The following is a 14663-nucleotide window of genomic DNA, read 5'->3' as shown; positions in this document are numbered from 1 at the left end:
ACCCAGTGTCCTCTCTCCCCCTCTCTGCTTATTTGTCTCGTGTCACTGATCATTACCTGGTAGATTGCTTTTATTTGTTCATAATCGCCTCTTCCCACTAGAATGCAAACGCCATTATAATTCTGTCCACTGGTGCATCCCCAGAGTCTAGAACAGCGCCCGGCGCGGAGTGGGCGCTCGGTAAGTATCTGTTGAATGAAGACGTGAGTGAAGGAGTGAACCTAGTGAGGAAACTCCCAGTCCCGTGAGGAAACTGTCAGCCATCGACTAGGGAACAGCTCATGTGAAAGAAGCTTCCAAAATCAAAAACACACAAAACCACGATGATCCCAGGTCTCCTCCTCCCCTGCGGCGAGTGAGGGTGCCACCCGGTTCAGAGAATGGGTGTCTGCTTTCTGGGAAGGAGGAAGGCCGGCTCCTTGGAAGCTGTTGGAAGATCGGGAGGGAGTCGACAGGGCTCCAGCCCGCAGGAAGGAGCTGGCTCCGCGCTTGGCCGGCGACGGGCCCATGTGTGGGTTGACAACCGAGAGGACATTCTGTCTAAAACTGTCGCCGAGGCCGTGCCAGACTCTGTAATCAGGACCCAGGACGTTCCTGGGTTTCTTCACTTTTTTTTAAAGTCCGTGATTCAGATGATTTCTCAGAAAGCGAGCTGTCAACAGGACTCGCAGGGACAGCGTCCGCGGGGCGTGGCTGCGGCTTCCTCTCTCTCCTGCTGATGAATATTTACAAATGGGAGCAGATGAGAGGCATGTGACGGGGAGATTATTTTTTCCCCTCGATCTGTCTTGAAGGCCATGGGTCTGGCTGTCTGTACGCATGTGTAAGTCTACTCCCCTCCCGGGGTTGGCTATCCTCGGCCACCCTCTGCTGCTGGAAGTGGATGGGAAGGCGCGAGGCACAGGGTGAGGAACCTAATTCATTACCGAGTGTCAGGCCTCTAACATCTCATTAATCAAAGGGCCTCAACTGGACGAGACCAAGGGGCCAAATGACTCCCCTGTTGCAGCACTAACTTTCTATATTTGAGACGGCAGGCCCTTCGCAGTTTTAAGACTTGTATTGGCTTGATGTGTTGAATTTTAACTCTATTTAGTTTCAAACATTTTTCAAGTCCCAGTGTAGAAAACAGGGCTTCGCCTTTAGAATAATTTACTTTAATTCAAGTTTAATAAACTCAAGATGGGGAAATGACTCAAAAACAATGAAATGTGTGTTTTTTCTAAGCAAGCCTATTAGGTTGTAATACAAAGAAAACATGTGACTAAAACCACGAAGGGTACAACTTTTAATTAGAATATTTTATGGGACCAGTTTTTCTTGTAGAATATATAGAACTATGAGTCCAATTCTCATGAAATGTAACAAAAGTGCTCAGCAGTCAGAATGTGACTTGAGACCAAAGAGTTTCTTCATTTCTTACAATTGACCAGCACCTCGCCTGGGGTGTCCTGTGATGGGTGGCACTTGTTATGGTCTCTTCTTGCGAGAGGATTCCTGCTCCTCTACGGCGCCCCCTGCATCTCACCACCTCTCAGCTCTGTTACTCCAACCGGCTTTATGCTCTAGACCAGAGGTTCTCAACCTGATTTCTGTTGACCTCCATGCATCTGTACGTCTCTCTGCCAACCTTCCTCTCTCTTCTCCGTCACGTCCCCAGGTTGTGCACACTAACATGGCGCTCTGGCACCCACGTTCCAATGTGAATGCAAGTCACCCCTGGTCTTTAGGCCAAGGCCAGGTGGGCGTCTGCTGGAGTCGGAACAGGGATGCCTGCCAGTCACTGGCACGTCATTCAAGCCGCCCTTTGACCCGTGTGGCTGCAGATCTCTCTGACCACAGTGTAGAAAGCAGCCTTCACTTTGTCTGTTCTTAGAGACGCAAAGGCTGTACCCTTCTCGTGGGATAAACTGTCAGAACTGTACATCCCCTGTGAGAGCAAACAGCTCCCTGGGGGAGGCCACGGCTTCTGCGAATATCCCGTGTTCTCTTAGGACGGTGGAACAAACTATTGGAGCAGATGATCAGAGTACGGCACCGCTTTCTACATGAGGTAGAAACAGCCGTTCATTCGTCCACTCGTGAGGCATTTTTATGGAAACTGGGTGTGGCTTTTTCTTTACAAATCTACACACGGATACATAAGCATATACTTAAACATGAATCCAAACTTGGGCGCTCAGACTTTCAATGGAAGGGAGCCACTTGGGACATATGCACTCACATACAACACTCAGATGGACTTAGAACATATTTGCAGAGTTTATCAGTGTCATTTACCAACGTTTGGCAGCTGTTTTATGGCTAATTAAGGGGAAGGAGTGTTCTGAGCAAGCCCATGCCCGAGGGGCCACCTAGAGGTTTTCTGCATCTCAACAGAAGCAGCAGTGCCTATGAGTAGGGCAGGCAAAGGGCGAGTTCCCCATTGCTGGGAGGGAAGCAGAATCCACGTTTATCCAGAAACCCTAGAAACCCAAGATATACACTGAGTGGCCAGCTTAAAATGACCACCCCATCAGTACTTCGTTGGGCCACCTTTTGCCTTCAATACTGCGGCGATTCTTCTTGGCATTGACTCCACGAGATGTTGAAAGGTGATGCGAGGAATCTGACACCATGCCTGATGAACAGCACTGTCCAGTTCTGTGAGATTTGATGATTGTGGAACCAGCTGCCTGATGGCTCTTTTAACTTCGTCCCACAAATGCTCAATTGGATTGAGATCTAGTGATTGTGGGGGCCACCTAAGCAAGGTAAAGTCTCCCTCATGTTCTTGAAACCACTCCTGCACAATACAAGCACCGTGGCATGGCGCATTGTTTTGTTGGAAGAAGCCATCTCCATTGGGATACGCCATCAACATGATAGGATGAACTTGATCAGCAATGATACTTAGGTATGTTGTGCTATTCAGACGTTGTTCCACACGAATTAAAGGGCCCAAACCATGCCAGGAAAACATGCCCCAAACCATAACACTGCCCCCACCAGCTTGAAGGGTTGTACTCACTCTGCCATCTGCATGATGCAACTGGAAACGTGATTCATCGGACCACATGACTTTTTTCCAATGCTCGACTGTCCTATCCTTGTGTTCCTGTGCGAATTGGAGACGTTTTATCTTGGTAACTGCAGACAGCAAAGGTGTTTGAACAGGACTTCGGCTTCCATATCCCATATGATGCAATGTACGGCTAATTTGCCTACAAACATCAGGTGGTCATAATAATCTGGCCACTCAGTATATTTCCTGGTCCTCTGGGTAGTCCAAGCTATTAAAACATACTCCTGCCTGGCCGTGGCAATGCATCTCCATCTGTGAGCATGTTACAGATGAATCCAAACTTGGGCACTCAGACTTTCAATGGAGTTGAAATTGACCAGCACCTCGCCTGGGGTGTCCTGGGGGTGACCATGCAGCACCAGAGTCAGAGGAGTGAAGCCCGGGAGAGAAGAAGGCATCGCGGCTACAGTGTTCAACTCAGAGGAAGAGGGAAGTGCCTTTTATTGGTCCTGGCAGTAGGTTTTCTCTTCTGTTTTTTAAAATTTTAAGTTGCTTGGATATCAAATAGCAACCCTGGTCATTCTCTTGCTGGAAGTTTGGTCTATGACACCAAGAATGTCACCAATAACCTTTTAGAATAATTTAGACTCCCAAACTCTTACCGTACAAGTTCAAAGTATAAACAAGAGCTGCCAACAAGTAAAAAGCAAAAAATACAGGCAGAAGGCAACCTACAACACCCATAAAACTGTTGGTGAAAGCAGGGCCCAGGGCTGCCCAGTGCACCTGTCTTGTTTGCTCTCTTATAAAAGGGCAGAAGTAATACCTATTACAATGTAAGGATACAAGGATGACTGTTGCTGGCCCAGGAGAATATTTATGCAGTGATAGATTTAAAGTAATGTTCTTCATTCAACATAATTATTGATATTTAAAGACTCAAAGGATAATCTACCAATTCATAAAGAGTACTCAGCTTGAATAATTGCATGTAGCCTTGATTCTAAATTATTCTATTTCTTCCAGAAGACAATCAACACAGTTCTCTATAGAAGCCCTTCTATTATTATTATTATTTATTATTTATTATTATTATTATTATTTTAGAGAGGGAGGAAGGGAGAGGGAGAGACATTGATGTGAGAGAGATACATGGATCGGTTGCCACCCATACGCTCCCTGACCAGGGACTGAACCCACAACCCAGGAATGTGCCCTGAGGGAAACTCGAACCCACAACCTTCCAGTACACAGGACGATGCTCCAACCAACTGAGCCACAGTGGCCAGGGCTATAGAAGCCCTTCTTATTTGTACATTCCATCTGTCAAGCTGTCCCAACAGGAATGAACTCAGCAAATGTTGCTTACTTCCCACATCGAGGACCACTGGGGACTGCTGATAAAGGGGAGGGGGCTGGGCCAGTCTCGGGCCCCACAGAGTGGAAATCTAGTAAGGAGAGATGAAAGATCAAGAAATACGTAGCTAGCAAAATAAGTCAGACAGAAAAAGTCAAGAACCATATGATTTCACTCATACGTGGGCTCTAGAACAAACAAAGAGTCATAGACACAGACAACAGTATGGTGGTTGCCAGAAGGAAAGGGGGTGAAGGGGGTGCTGAAGAGTAAAAGAAAAGGGTTAGGGGGCAGTGAAGGGTAGAGGGGGTCAAGTGTATGGTGACGGAAGGATATTTGACTTTGGGTGGTAAACAGACAATACGGTATACAGATGATTATTACAGGACGGTACACTTGAAACCTCTATAATTTTATTAACCAATGCCACCCCAATACATTTAATTTAAAAAAGAAGGAACAACCACCCTAGCTAACTGTGATTCAAGTCACCTGAAATTCCTTCTAGAACAAGAGGAGTTATAAGTTACTCTGAACTCTGTCAGTCTATATAATTTCATGTTTTTAATTCTGCGAGCTAAAATGGAATAAAAGCACAAATAACGCCCCAAGAGATTGTCCAGGGTGTCCCAAAATTCACGCAAGAAGTAATTTTGATAGAAAACACAGGTTTATAATTAAAAATTGTAAATTTTTTATTGATTCATAAAGTATACAGTGTAGGGTTATGTATGGAATAGCACATCAGGTAAATGGCCTCCACAGCTTTGCTGGCACATACGCAAAGCCGTGGTCTTCGTTGGTCTGTTGGTCTGCTGTTCCAGTTCCGCGTTGTCCCTGCTCCTGGGCCATAATTGGTACTTGGTAATGCTTAAAAAATTGAAGGAATTGAAATCAAAGGGCAACAGATATTAGAATCTGATTCAATAAACCAAGTAAAATTAGGCTTTTATTTTTTGTTGTTGTTGTTAATGCTCACGCAAAATTCAAATCTTGCGTGAATTTTGGGACACCCTATATAAGCAAATATTAAATCTCACTGAAGAAAGAGTCTCCTTGAGCAATGAGCACCGGGCGCAGACGTTTTAAGCCGCTGTTGAGGAAGCTGGCACTTTGCAGGGGCAGTAGAAGATATGCAGACTCTGAGGCTGGGCCCGGTCCAAGCCAAGCTCGCCTCCTTTACACATAGGCCCTGAGCAAATCTCTGAACTCCTGGAGGGTTCGTCTCTTTCCCTATAAAATCCAGAACAAGCACATAGTAGGTATTCAATAAACTTATCCCATTCAATCTGCTTCTACAGAACTCTCAAAGCAACACCAAGTGACAAAAGGTTCTTGTATAGAAAGAAAAAAAATGCGTGTAAAACATCTTTCCATCTTTGTACTCCACCTCAGCCACAGTAAGGGAATGAGCGTGATTCCCCAGCATGCACCCCACACCAGATCCCCAGCCCCCACGCGCTCTGAGGCTCCTGAGGCCACGAGTTATCTCCAACACCATCATTTCCCCGGCTTTATGGAGGTATGATTGACAAGGAGAAAAATGCATATATTTAAGGGGCACAATGTGTTCTCATATGTGTGTACAGTGTAAAATGATTACCATGACCAAGTTAATTAGCACATCTACCACTCACATAGCTATGTTTGTGTATTTGTGGTAAGGATACTTGAGACCTAGTAAATTTGCTAATATACTAGAAAATTTCAAGTATGCAGTACATTAACTATAGTCACCGTGCTGTATAGCAGATCGCCTGAATGTATTCATCTCATACCTAAAAGTTCATACCCTTTGACCAGCATCTTCCCATCCCCCCTCCCCCAGCCCCTGATAACCGCCATTCTACTCCTCGTACTAATGAGCTAACCTTTTTATGTTCCATGTGTGAGATCCTCAGTATTTGTCTTTCTGTGTCACTTAGCATGTCCTCCGGGCTCACCCATGTTGCTGCAAATAGCAGGACTGCCTTCTTTGTAAGACTGGCTAGTATTCCATGACATATTCATAAACCATAATTTCTTTATCCATTCTTCCATGGTCAAAGTTAGCTTGTTTCCATGTCTTAGCTACTGTAAATAATGCTGCAATGACTATGACAGGTCAGCCCTCTCTGACACTGACTTAATCCCCTTTGGATACATACCCAGAAGTGGGATTGCTGGGTAAAATGGTAGCTCTGTTTTCAATTCTTTTGAGGAACATCCATACTGTTTTCTATAACGGCTGTGTTAGTTTATATTCCCACAAACAGTACATAGGGGTTCCTTTTTCACCGCATCCTCACCAACACACAGGTTTCAATGTTTTGATAATAGCTATCAGGTTATGATTGGTTGTTGTTGTTTTTGCTAGAGGGTTGTATGAGTTTCTTGTATATTTTGGATATTAACCCCTTATTGGAAATGTGGTTTGCACATCTTCTCTCTCGTTCCATAGGTTGCCTTTTTCCTTTGTTAATGGTTTCCTTCCATCGTTACTGCTAGGTGGCTCCCTCCCCCTCCTACTCCATCATCCTGCCACCTGGCTGCATCTCCTCCTGGCCTCTCCCTCCTTCCTGTAGGCCTCCCAAGGCACCTACTGGTACCCAACTGGTCACCTGGGATGAACAAGTTTGCTGATCTTGGCAGAACTCTCAAGACTCTTCTTTCTGAGTCCACAGCAAGTCAATACCCTTGAACATGAAGTTGGTCCATTGTTAGAGCAGGACCGGCCTTTGTCCTGATGAATTTCTGATCCCCCTTGGCCTTGCCACCTCGCCTGGTTCAGGGAAGGCCATGCATCCATCAGCCATCCCGACAGCAGGTGGGCGAGCTCCTGAGGGGATAGGGCGCTAGGGCAGTTTCACAGGCTGCCTCTCTCCCCTTCCTTGAGTCACAGTTTCCCCTTTTATTAAAAAAGAAAAAAGGAAATTAAAACAGAAAAAAAAATATGAAATAATGTCTGTTGACTTTAACTCCCAGGACCCATGAGATATTCGGAGGGGACTTGTAAACCCTGGCTTCAGGGTTCAGAACTGCAGGTGAGCTCGGCCCCGCTCACTCCCGGGGCACGTGCCGGGTCCTCGCCCAGGCGCCTGAGCGCCGCGGGAGTGAGAGCGTTGCTGGTCTCGCGTTCCCTCTAAGCGGGCCTCTCATGGCACTTTCATGCCGTCCTCGTGTTTTTATGTGCATTAAACTTCATAAATGTACAAAGTCTCAGCTGGAAGAGAGGATCTGAGCGGTTTAGGAGGCAAGGTTTGTTTAGCTGGAGTCAGAAGAGAAATAAGTGGTCAAAGCTGAAATTGTTTAATGTTTTCTTGCCGAGTAACTGCAGAACTACAGATGGCTCCTGATGCAATAAATTAATTTCATCATGCTTGTTTATTTGTACACAGGCTGCCAAAGTGAAGGCCGGATCCAAAAATTAATGATTGGAGACTCCGCTGGGGATTCTGCTGGCCCCAGTTCCACCCTCTTCCACGTGAACACAGACGACTCTCCAAGGTGCACACGCAGCCCGCTGGGCGGATGACGGTGGCGGCGCAGGTCCAGGCGCAGTTAACCTCAGGGCTTCAGGCTCAGGCAAAGCTGAGCTCCTTCGCTCAGTCTCTGCAGGTAATGCAGCCTCCGGGCCCGCTAGGGAGCCGGGGCCTAGAGGAGTGGGCCTATTCGGTGCAATCCGCAGGCTGAAGCAATGAAAGCATCCAACGGAAGAGACTTCGTGTTAAAAAGAATCAGATGCTGTGTTATTGACTTTTTACAAAGCATAACAAACAGTTTCATAATTTGCCAAATAGGAACCAGCTCCGTAAGTTAATAAAAGTAGCAATGTTTGGTTTGGGGGGCGTCTGATTGGGACACGAGTGGAAAGTTGGATGCACTTGGCTAGTGGGCATCTTTCCTCTTCGTCCCAGCATCCTTTGCATGCTTATTCATGCGACCCGGAGGGGGACCCGCCGCTCCGCAAACCGTACCGAGTATTCTGCAGCCACTTCCCTTGCAGACCCGAAAGGAAGAAGTCGGGAGCGCCCCTCTCCCCTGCCCCTCCCCTGAGGACAGAGCCACGGTACATGAGGTGGTGGAGCTCTCTCACCCCCACAGCACACAGCCCCTCAGTCTGTTCCTTCCTGGGGGGCAGCTAGACTGGGGCACTGAGAGTGACAGAGTGTTTTCAAATGTGTTGCCCTTCCCGGCCAGCGTGGCTCAGTGGGTGAGCGTTGACCTATGAACCAGGAGGTCATGGGGTTCGATTCCCAGTCAGGGCACATGCCCAGGTGGCGGGCTCAATCCCCAGTGTGGGGCCTGCAGAAGGCAGCCGGTCAATGATTCTCTCTCATCATTGATGTTTCTATCTCTCCCTCTCCCTTCCTCTCTGAAATCCATAAAAAATATATATATTTTAAAAAATGTGTTGCCCTTCAGCCGCTGGTTACCCAGGCTAGTGACCTCACGGTGGACATTCCCGTCACCTGGAACTGATGGCCCATGGACGCATCAACTCCAGTTTAACACCTGCCCGCAGCCGATCCTCCCCCATCTCTTTCACTCCCTGGATTCCAGAACCCCTGGTCTCAGACTCCCAGGCCTTGCTCTTCCGCCGACACCATCCCCTGGTCATGGCTTCTCTCCCTTCCCTCCCACCATGGTGATCACACTACAATCTCATCTGCCAGGAGCCTGGACCTTCTGCCCCATTTTCTCCACAAGATCCCCTGGAAAGCCTTCAGCCTGATGTGGGCTCTCAGGCCACGCCCACGTGCCTCCTGGACCCGCCCCCTGGACCCGCCCCCAGAAGTCCAGCTCCACTGGGGAGGGCGCACACCTCTCAGGAATGGCTGAGGGCAAATGGGTGGGCTCGCACCTCTGCTTGGAGCCAGCTCTGCGTCATGACCTTCAGCCCATGGCTGATCTTCCTTCGCATTCCCCCACGACAGCTATTTCACATCGTTACTATTTCCCTTTTTTCTAAAAAAACATTTTACCATTTTTAACATATTTTTAATGATTTCAGAGAATAAGGGGGAAGGAGAGAGAGAGAGACAGAAACATCAATGATGAGAGAGAGAGTCATTGATCGGCTGCCTCTTGCACACCCCACACTGGGGATCGAGCCCACAAACTGGGCTTGTGCCCTGACTGGGAATTGAACCATGACCTCCTGGTTCCTAGGGCGATGCTCAACCACTGAGCCACGCCAGCCGGGCTACTACTTTCCTCTTTATGTACCACGTTACCTCTTCTTTGCCAACCACGGATGCTTTCGGACTCAACCCACACTCCCTCGCTCCTGTCCACCAGCCACACTCCGCTCCCGGCTCTGACTTGCCCGGAAGTTGCTCCAGCCACAGTTTTTAATCGCCCTCTTCGCTACTTAATCTGCTTGTACCTCTTTCTGCTCGTGACTTAGGTTTCTTCTCACTGTTCCTTCTCAGCCTCCCTTTAAAGTGTGTCTTCCGTTCCCTGTCCTTGACCCACTGTCACTGCCTAAGCCTCACCGCCGTCTCTCCCCTTGCCCCCAGCCCACCCCATCCCAACCCTAAGCCGGTGAGCCCTGTCGGAGAGGAACACACTGTGCCATCAAGTCATCACAACGACTGCCCCCAGTTCCGCCGCTGGTCGCTAGTCCAACACCATGAGACAGATCAGCCAGAGGAAGTACCCGGTGAATACACACATGTATGGGAGCCCACATCCTGCACGAGGTAGGCAGAGGCCTCGCAGGCAGGAGGGGACCAGGGCTAGAAGGGGACACGGGCCCGTCAGGCATCCGACCCAGGGGTGAGCTACTGCGCCCGGGGCAGGGCCATGGCAGGGCGATCGGAAGAGCAGGTGTTTAGTAAGAGCGCTGGCCCTGCCTAGAGGTGAAAAGGTTATCCCTGGTCCTCTCTCAGGGGCAGGCCTCTAACTCACCTTCTTCTAAGCAGTTGAGGGCGGGGCAGAACTTTCTCCTGAACCCGCGGCTGGAGCTGCCTTTAGCTTAGAATCATCGGCATACCATGGAGGCACGTCTTGGGGTGACCCCCACAGGACCAAAGGCGTACCCCCACCTACCCTCCTTCCCAGATTCCAGACCCACACATCCGACAGTCCCCCGGGGACTCGGCCCTGGCGTCGGCTGTGAACAGAGTCCCGCCTGGGGAACTCATATCGAGGGGCCCGGGCACAGCTCCCGTCCTCGCCCGCTGGCCTGTCCACTCCCTGACCGTTGGGACGGCGTTGGGGCCAATGACAGAGTCTGGCTCCTGTGTCCTGGCGCCTCATTTTGATGACTTGATGGTTCAGTGCCTCTGTGAGAGGTGTTCTGGTGGATGTTAAACATTAGATACAAAGGCACTCACACTTTCTGTCCACTGGTCTCTAGCTTTACCCTTTCTCATATCCAGGTTCCCGAAGACCGAGCCAAACCATGTGGCACTGCCAGCAAGCCGTGCATCCGACATGTGACACTGCCAGCAAGCCCTGCATCCATGTGGCACTGCCAGCAAGCCGTGCATCCGACATGTGGCACTGCCAGCAAGCCCTGCATCCATGTGACACTGCCAGCAAGCCATGCATCCGACATGTGACACTACCAGCAAGCCGTGCATCCATGTGGCACTGCCAACAAGCCACGCATCCGACATGTGGCACTGCCAGCAAGCCGTGCATCCATGTGGCACTGCCAGCAAGCCGTGCATCTGACATGTGGCACTGCCAGCAAGCTGTGCATCCATGTGGCACTGCCGGCAAGCCGTGCATCCGACATGTGGCACTGCCAGCAAGCCATGCATCTGACATGTGGCACCGCCAGCAAGCCGTGCATCTGACATGTGACAATGCCAGCAAGCCGTGCATCTGACATGTGACACTACCAGCAAGCCATGCATCCGACATGTGACACTGCCAGCAAGCCATGCATCCGACATGTGGCACTGCCAGCAAGCCGTGCATCTGACATGTGACAATGCCAACATGCCGTGCATCTGAAGCACAGACTAACCTCCGCTGCTCGCTCCGCATCCGACATGTGGCACAGCCAGCACACTGTGCATCCATATGGCACTGCCAACAAGCCCGTGCATCCGACATGTGGCACTGCCAGCACACTGTGCATCCATGTGGCACTGCCGGCAAGCCGTGCATATGATGCACAGACCAACCTCTGCTGCTCGCTCTCTGCGTGAGGGGTGGCCAGGCTCTGCCCGTTGTGCAGACTCCCTTTCCTGTGGACGTTGGAGGGCTCACCTGAGGGGGTGGCGCTCACATCCCCGATCGGATCTATCCAGGAACCAAGTTTGGGGCTCTCCTCCCTGGTGTCCTGTCCTCAGGAAGTCCCCCCCGAGGTGTGAGCTGAGGGAGGCAGAGCGCAGCTCGGCGGGACCTGACTCAGGCCACGGGTGGCCCGCACCCGCTCGCTGTCCACGGTGCTTTGTTGGGAGGCACTGATGCTGGGCTCGCCTGGCTTTCGGGCCGGTGGGCTGACAGTCATCGTGCGAGGACTTCCGGTGACGTGGTCACTTGATGTCCCAGGGTCACTGTCTCTAGCCGGCCCTCCGGGAAGGGGCGCGCAGGCCCCGAGTAGGATGCTTCCCGCAGAGGCTGGCCCGCCGGGGGCTGACCACAGGGGCTATTTCCACGCACACCCAGCGGTCAGGGTCACACATCTTCCCTGACGGGAAGTGGTGGGGCCTTTGAGCGTCCACCGCACAGGTGTGCATGTCTCAGGCCAGACCAGGCCTGGCCGCAGCCCTGCCACTCACCCCTTCCCCACACCAGCCGTGGGCGGACGCTCTGGAGGGCACCCACAGGCGATGGAGAGCGGGGGGTCAGGGAATTGATAGCAGCTGAGAGAGCAGCCCAGGCTCAGGCCGGGTCCACTTCCAGCACAAAGCAGAGCCCCCCAATCCCCTCTCCCGGACAGTGTGCGTCCCCCGAGCTGTGCGCGCGGCCAGGGAAGCCTGTCTTACACGGGCCCATGCGCCCCGAGGGCGAGAGGAGGCTGGCGAGAGGAGAGGCTGTGCGCCTTCCTGCCTGGAAGGGGGCCCGGGGCCAGTCCCGTCTCCCTCGTGGTGGGCCCAGGGGCTGGGACAGTGCTGGGTGCCCTGCCTCTTGGCGGCAGCTCACAGGAGCCTGTGCACAGGGCGGCCTGGCTCCGGGGAGCGGGGTCTGAAGGAGCGCAGAGGCGCAGCTCACTTACAAGAGGGGCTGGTCCTGGACCGCGGGCGGGCGGGAGGGTGAAGGCCGAGGGCTGGTGTGGGGAGCACATGAGCCATGGTCCTAGCATCCGGGATCCCCACCCCTCTCTCGGGGGATGTGGTCTCCTGGGCCCTGACCCACGGGCAGTGAGGTTATGCCTGTGCGTCCCTAAGGCCGAGCCTGAGGTAGAGCTGAGCCTGGCCGCCCGGCAAGGTTCCGCCCAGGGCACTGAGCCTGTCCCTGCCACACACTGGAGTGGAGTCCCCCCCGCCCCCCGTGAGCCCAGAACATGGTCCACCCTGAAATAATTGCATCGTCGGGAGAAGGGACAGAGCTTATCAGGTTCCCACGACCCCCTGATCCTGACAGCGGCCGGAGAGGGCTGAGGAGGTGGCGGAGGGGCTCTGAGGAGGTGGCCGGAGGGGCTCTGAGGAGGTGGCCGGAGGGGTTCTGAGGGGGCGATGGTCACCCTTAGGCCGGGTCTGTGCCACCGACAGTCAGGTCCCAGGTCTTAACCCAGTGACTGTCAGAGTGGGAGCTTCTGCGTATTTCCATGGCAACAGGCCCAGGGGGGGAGGGGGAGGGGGCCTCTGTCTCTGGTGCCTCCGGAACCTGAGGGAGAGAGGAAAGTCCAGGGCGGTATAGCTTGGTGAGCATCGCGCCGCCACCGTTCCCTCAGCGTCGCATCCCCATGAAAATGGGAGGCGGTTTCTCTGCTTTTCGTTAGCACATTTGGAAGTTTATGGGACTGTTTCTACCCGGGGATTGCAAAGCATTTGTATAATGTTCAGGGCATTCAGCTCCTCATCCGCTCACGGGCAGCGATGACTTAATTAAAGGGCGCGAGACTTCCTGGTAACAGAAATGGACTAATTGACTCCGGGAAGCTCGCCTTCCCAACGACAGGCGTCTGATTACATAAAGCTCAGGCGAGTCTCTGGTTTTAGTGCTTTTGTGAACAAACAGCTTTGCAGTCTCCTGACGCTGGGGGCGGGGCATGGCCCCCTTGCTGGCCTCACCTCCGTTCTCCCTGAACTCTACCCTTTGCGAGAGGAACCAGGGCGGGAGGTCATGGCCACTCGCAGGTCTTGCCTCTAAACTCTGAACGAACTGCTGGTGGAAACCAGGACAGAGCCCTGCGCTCGGTTGGAGTGAGGGCTTGGCTGACGTCATTCCTCCCCACCCCCAGAGGTGTGAGGGACGTCAGGCCTCTCTCTGTCCTCCGCTGTCCCAGCCGAGGAGGCAGGTCCCGGCTCCTGCTCTGACTGGAGAAGGAAGGACCACACTCTGCTATGAACTCACGTGTGGTATCTCTTCTTTTATTTTTCAACTAGAGGCCAGATGCATGAAATTCGTGCGGGGGGGCGGGGGGCCCTCAGTCTGGCCTGCACCCTCTCGCAATCAGGGACCCCCTTGCTCCCAACCGCCCGCCTGCTCGCTCTTACCCTTGGCTCGCCACTCCTTAGCGCCACCGCTGGCTTCTGGCTGAGCGGTGCTCCTGCTGTGGGAGCGCACTGACCACCGGGGGCAGCTCCTGTGTTGAGCGTCTCCCCCTGGTGGTCAGTGCGCGTCACAGTGACCAGTCGTTCTGGTCGTTCTGTCGTAAAGGTCGCTGGGCTTTTATTATATAGATTACAGTTGACATTCAAGAAGATTCTGTGTTGGATCCAGGTGTGCAGCCTAGTGACTGGTACTCACATACTTTACAAAGTGCCCCCTCCCATATTTCCGGGACCCCCTGGCCCCACACAGTTACCACACATCAGTGACTGCACTGCCTGTGCTCTCTGCCCCCCACTCCCTTGTGTGCAGAGGGGAGTCCCGCACTGGGCATGACAGGCGGTTAGGTCTTCTGGGTGAGGGACTGGGCAGCTGACCTTCCACTGTCCTTCCAGATCTAAGGTCCTGTTACCTCTAAAGCGGAGGCTCCGCGCAAGCACAGACGTCCCCATTCATTCTCAGAAACCCTTAGGGCAACCGTGGGGGGTCCCCGGGGCGAATCGCAGTGTCCCAGCTCCCACCCGGCCTCCCACTCTGTGGTTTGGTCCCAGAATCCAGTCTTTTCTGCTCAGGTACCCAGAGGGCTGAATCCCTCATCCAGTGCTAAGACTCGGGTTAACCTGAGTCTGCCCGGCTATCTCAAAG

This window comes from Myotis brandtii, unplaced genomic scaffold, assembly GCF_000412655.1.
Source record: "Myotis brandtii unplaced genomic scaffold, ASM41265v1 scaffold295, whole genome shotgun sequence".
Classification (NCBI taxonomy): domain Eukaryota; kingdom Metazoa; phylum Chordata; class Mammalia; order Chiroptera; family Vespertilionidae; genus Myotis; species Myotis brandtii.
Note: the sequence above shows the minus strand (reverse complement) of the source record.